The sequence below is a fragment of the Platalea leucorodia genome, assembly GCF_965183815.1.
Source record: "Platalea leucorodia genome assembly, chromosome: 1".
Classification (NCBI taxonomy): Eukaryota; Metazoa; Chordata; class Aves; order Pelecaniformes; family Threskiornithidae; genus Platalea; species Platalea leucorodia.
The window spans coordinates 48510719-48517097 of NC_138823.1; positions in this window are offsets into that span (position 1 = coordinate 48510719).

Below are 6379 nucleotides of genomic sequence, written 5' to 3' on the forward strand. Positions count from 1 at the left end.
AAATGGAGGCGGCCCCGTCGAGGGGCGCACAAGTAGCCTTGGGTGGGTGGAGTGTGGCGGCCGGGGAGCCGGCAGCGGGCAGGTGGCGCCCAGCCCGGCCCGGCCCGCCCCGGCCCCGCCCGGCCCGGCCTGGCCCGCGGCGGGGTGCCCCGTCCGCCGCCCCGCCCGCGGAGGCTGCCGAGGGCCGCGGGGCGCCGCCGGCGCAGCCCGTCGGGCGGGCGGGCGGCCGCCATTTCCCTCGGGCTTTTCAAGTTTGATTTTTATTTCCCGCCCGCCCTCCGCCAAGAAAAGCGAGTTGGAGCGTGTAGGAGGCATGCAAAGCAACTGCGACAACAAAACGGTAAATTAACGAGTAATTGATAGGGGGGGAATACAGTCTCATGGGAAAATAAAACTGTGAGTTGTTTTAGCATAACCTTCCCTGTAATCTTCTTTTTAATACGCTCCGAGCCATATTCTTCCAGCTCTTATCTGGCAGAGATCTTTCCTGGATACACCTGATTAATTGATGCTTACGAAGGCATAACTGATTCTTCATGATGGCGAAATGGTTAAGTATACTTCCCGTACATCCTCTCTTCTTTGAGGCACTTACCTAATTAATCTTTCTACGATCACACTCAATTGTCGTAAGTAACTTCTGAAGCAGCTGGTTATGATACTATGTGTGATACTGTTAGGACTCGGCGAGGGAACCAGCCTTGTTTTCCAGTTACATTTCCCCTTATCACTGTTGTAACAGTGTACAATAAATAATTTCACATTGTGTGTGATGTCAGTTACAACGATTATAATTTACATGGGGATCACAAGGGAAAAAGTTTTACCTCACAATTTATTCTGAAGTTATGTATATCTGTTTGTATTATTTACTTAGAATATCACAATTTACGGAGCTTGCTGATACCCTTGCATTAATATAATTTTCTTAATTTAAAGAAAACAAAAGGCAGAAACAAAGAAACCAATATACACGAAATGCACAGTATTCTTTCTTGGTTCTGTCACTGAGTCACTGGGCTGGACTGATCACTTTGTAACCGAGCCGAACTGTGTACGTTTGCACAAGAATACACCCTGCGATCCTCTGAGGATCTTCTTCAGGGTCTCAAGGGCAGGGGTATCGTTTGGTACAGGTTTAACATCCAACGTAGCTAGTGCAGCTAATGTTAGTAAAAGTACTGTGAAATTCACTTTTAGTAATTCCTGTTTGAGATAAATGAGGCAGAGCACGTCTGGGAGAAGCTTTGTATTACACTACTTTTAATTTGGTGATTTAGAAGTAGATTCCGATTCTAGCTGTATATTACATTTCCTAGCCTGATGGTTAAGCATAACTTGAAAGTATTTCTTTACATCAAAAGGCTGCAAGAGAAGAACCTTGATTTGTGTCTTTCTTCTTAATCTGGAAGTTAGCTCCCTGGAATTCTGAAAAAAATTTTTGTTTGCCTATCCAGTGCACTGTTAATGAGGTGTTAGTAAATATATATATTAACAACTATTTGCCAATTTTTTAATGCTGAAATGATAGAGTAAAAACCTAATTTACTTTCCTTTGAAAAATCTTTAGCACTGATTTCCCTTTGAAGTTACCTATGTGCTTACAGGAGGAATGAGTAGAATCATCTCTTCTTCACAGAGCTCAATAACCGCAGAGAGACAGAAGCTGTTCTGCCAGAACTTAGATGCCTGCTCTTATGTTGCTTATAACCTTCACATGGGTCAGCTACATGTTCTGCACATCCTACAAGACTCTCAGTCATCATAAAAGGGTTTGGAGCTTTTTTTTTACTTGTTTAATCAATCAAAGCAGAAATAATTTAAATATCATGAAGGTTCCTCGGTTCCCTTGTATGGAAAACGTCTGTTGTTCATATATAACAGAAATAATTTGCCCGATGTCATGCAATAAATGTCAAACAGTATCAATTTGTTTCTAACACAGCTAGTAGCTCCCACTGAAGTCAAATTTCTTCTTGCCTTTCGTCCACTTTAACCTGGCAGCTGCTAAACACTCTGCCTCCCACAACCAAGCTGCAGTTCTGCCCCTACAATCAGTCTGCACAGGAGGATCCATGGAGCATTAGATCTTTGTTTTCCCCCTGGAGACAGCGGCAGTTCAGAGTTCACCGACACCACAGAACAAAGAGGAAGTTCATCTTTGCTTTTCAAACCATAAAAGCAGCTGAGCCCTTCTTCAATGCCTGGTGAGGAGAGGGGCTTTCCAAGGTGTGAGGCATGAACCAGGTTGCTCTTTTCTCAAAGTACAAACATCTGTCTAAATTCTCTTGATAAGCTTTTAACAGCAAAAAAAAATATCTTCTAAAACAACCTAACTTTTCTTGGGAGAGTATTTGCTTTCAGGGATAATAGTTGTCAGCACAAGTATTCTAGCGAGTTACAATCACGCTGAGTGGCCTCAGTATAAGGGACAGTGGCTGGCCCTTGTTGACTCCCCCAAAACCTTGCCTTGCCCCCAGCTCTGCCCGCCACTCCCTCCTCATATTGAGTAATTCTTTACAGTAGTGCCAGGCAACTGCTGGCTTCCCTGGGGTGGAGGACAAGGACATGCTTTAGATCAGACCAGCAGAGTCGACCTCTGTTTCTTACAAAAGCACAGGTAACTTTACTGCAGCTGCATTTTTTGTTTAGTGTTTTTTTTTTTCCTAGAAAACTACAGTTTCTTCTTTTAGACAAGCGATTCAATCAAATAAGACAGGTGCAGTATATAGCAAATGGTGTGAAGGTGGAAAATCCAGTGTATATTCTTAGTAATGAAATGTTGAAATTAATTTACGATTCATATGAAGCTGTTATGCAAATATTTCACATTGTTTGAAATTATGTCATTAATCTTTTCTGCATTGTTTAAAGATTCTTTACTGCACCATGGCCCCAGCTGCCAGTCGCTTTTTGGGAAAAGATCCCAGTAGAAAGCAGTGTGTTGAGGCTGTGTGTGAATATATCAAACTTACATTTAGTTATTCAAAATATATAATGGAAGATGCATATTCTGTGGAAAAATATGCATGTCACAGAGAGGGTTCCTAACCCCCAGGCACCTCTTGGGACCGGAGCGGTTGCATTAGGTACAGTTACTAGCTTTGAAGTGCTTGCAGGACCAGGGCCCTTGGGAGGAAAAATGAACCAACTGAGGAGAGAAGTACATTAGCGACAAGGTTTGATACTTTAAAGTCAACAGTTGGCACTCTCAGAATGGAGTCATTGTTTTCCCTGTGTGCGTTGACTGTGTTTTTGATTCTCCATGCCTCCTGTCATGCTCCTTAAACAAATTCAAGCTGTTTAGTCCCTTATAACCACCAGGAATAATCCCTCCCTTTCTTTTGCTTTACCACCTCTCTCTCACTCAGCTGCTTTCTCCTTATCTTTCCCTCTTCAGCTCTTTCCCCTATATCTGCTCTCCTGTTTGCTGCCTGCCTGGTTTTTCTTTTCCGGTGCGGCCAGGTTGTTTAACTTTCCAGGTGCCAGCTGCAGCTGTAGAAATGAGTATGCCTGCCGAGCCGTGAGCTGTGGGATTGGTGGAGCTATAAAAGCCAGACCAGATCCTTGCCCTGAACACAGGCGTTTTCTTACTGTCTGACAGCATGAAATACTGTCTTTTATGTGTATGAAAAAAGGAGTGGCAGAGCAACTCTTTTGTTTTTTTCCTCTGTGTAGCAACCGAGGCTGCTCTGAAGTTGTCCGTAGACTCTTTTTTCAGGGTAGCGCAACTCTCCTTCTAGGAAAACTTACATGACGGAGAGCGTTTAGGTAGATACAAACAAATGATTGCTCTGCTGTGCAGCTGGTAGAATAGAATAGAACAGAACAGAATAGACTAGTTCAGTTGGAAGGGACCTACAACAATCAGCCAGTCCAACTGCCTGACCACTCCAGGGCTGACCAAAAGTTAAAGTAGATTATTAAGGGCATTATCCAAATGCCTCTTAAATGCTGCCAGGCTTGGGGCATTGACCACCTCTCTAGGAAGCCTGTTGCAGTGTTTGACCACCCTCTCGGTAAAGAAATGCTTCCTAATGTCCAGTCTAAACCTTTCCTGATGCAGCTTTGAGCCATTCCCACATGTCCTGTCACTGGATACCAGGGAGAAGAGGTCAGCACCTCCCTCTCCACTTCCCTTCCTTAGGAAGCTGTAGAGAGCCATGAGGTCTCGCCTCAGCCTCCTTTTCTCCAAACTAGACAAATCCAGAGTCTTTAGCTGCTCTTCACAGGACATTCATAGAATCATAGAATCACAGAATCATAGAATCGTTAAGGTTGGAAAAGGCCTTTAAGATCATCGAGTCCAACCGTTAACCTATCACTGCCAAGTCCACCACTAAGCCATGTCCTCAAGCACCACGTCTACCCTTCTTTTAAATACCTCCAGGGATGGAGACTCAACCACTTCCCTGGGCAGCCTGTTCCAATGCCTGACTACCCTTTCGGTGAAGAAGTTTTTTCTAATATCCAACCTAAACTTCCCCTGGCACAGCTTGAGGCTGTTTCCTCTTGTCCTATCACTTGTTACTAGGGAGAAGAGGCCGACCCCCACCTCGCTACAACCTCCTTTCAGGTAGTTGTAGAGAGCAATAAGGTCTCCCCTCAGCCTCCTCTTCTCCAGACTAAACAACCCTAGCTCCCTCAGGCGTTCCTCGTAAGACTTGTTCTCTAGACCCTTCACCAACTTTGTTGCCCTTCTTTGAACACGCTCCAGCACCTCAGTGTCCTTCTTGTGGTGAGGGGCCCAAAACTGAACACAGTACTCAAGATGCAGCCTCACCAGTGCCGAGTACAGGAGGACGATCACCTCCCTGGTCCTGCTGGCCACACCATTCTTGATACAAGCCAGGATGCCATTGGCCCTCTTGGCCACCTGAGCACACTGCTGGCTCATGTTCAGGCGGCTGTCAACCAACACCCCCAGGTCCTTTTCCGCCAGGCAGCTCTCCAGCCACTCCTCCCTCAGCCTGCAGCGCTGCATGGGGTTGTTGTGACCCAAGTGCAGGACCCAGCACTGAGCCTTGTTGAACCTCATGCAGCTGGCTCCAGCCCAACAATCCAGCCTGTCCAGGTCCCTCTGTAGGACCTTCCTACCCTCCAGTAGACCAACACTTCCACCCAGCTTGGTGTCATCTGCAAACTTACTGAGGGTGCACTCAATCCCCTCATCCAGATCATCAATGAAGATACTGAACAGGACCGGCCCCACCACGGAGCCCTGGGGAACACCACTCGTGACTGGCCGCCAACTGGATTTGACTCTGTTAACCACCACTCTCTGGGCTCGGCCGTCCAGCCAGTTTTTAACCCAGCACAGAGTGCACTTATCCAAGCCGTGAGCAGCCAGCTTCTCCAGGAGAATGCTGTGGGAGACAGTGTCAAAGGCCTTACTAAAGTCCAGGTACACAACATCCACAGCCTTCCCCTCATCCACTAAGCGGGTCACCTTGTCATAGAAGGAGACCAGGTTAGTGAAGCAGGACCTCCCTTTCATAAACCCATGCTGGCTGAGCCTGATCCCTCGGTTGTCCCACATGTGCCGCATAATGGCACTCAAGATGATCTGCTCCGTGACCTTCCCCGGCACCGAGGTCAGGCTGACATGCCTGTAGTTCCCCGGATCCTCCTTCCGACCCTTCTTGTAGAGGGGCGTCATTCCTTCCAGCCCTTTCACCAGCTTTGTTGCCTTCTTCCTCTGGACGCATTCAAGGACCATAACATCCTTCTTTTAAATTGTGGGGCCCAGAACTGCACACAGTAGTCGAGATGAGGCCACACCAACACTGACTATAGTGGCATAATCACATCTTTTGACCAGCTGGTTATGCTGTGTTTGATGCACCCCAGGATGTGGTTTGCCCTCTTGGCTGCCAGGGCACACTGCTGACTCATACTGAGCTGTCGACCAGCACCCCCAGATCCCTTTCTGCAGGGCTGTTCTCCAACCACTCCTCTCCCAATTTATACTTGTGTTTGGCAAGTATAAGTAAAAATATTAGCCTTTTTTTGGCCCATGAATCTTCATCAATGCTGGACAACTGAACTGTATTCAACAGGAAGATTATTTTGAAAAATTGCAGATTGGGCTATGGAAGCAATCTCTGCTGTTCTTAGTGTAATTTGTCAAGTCCAGTATCAGCAGTACAGTGTAAATTTTCAGGGACTGTAGATACAGGAATGTGGCATTCCCAGTCTCAAGAGAAAAAAAAGTAGTATTCTGTGATTTTTTTCCTGTCACAATTGAGGTACATGAGCTAATATACTTAAAATTATTGTGTATGCCTCTACACTAAGTTAGCAGGTAACCTTAGAAGGGGTGGCTGAGCAGAAGAAGAGGTCTCCATTTTAAAAGTGAAGAACAAGACAGGCACAAAAC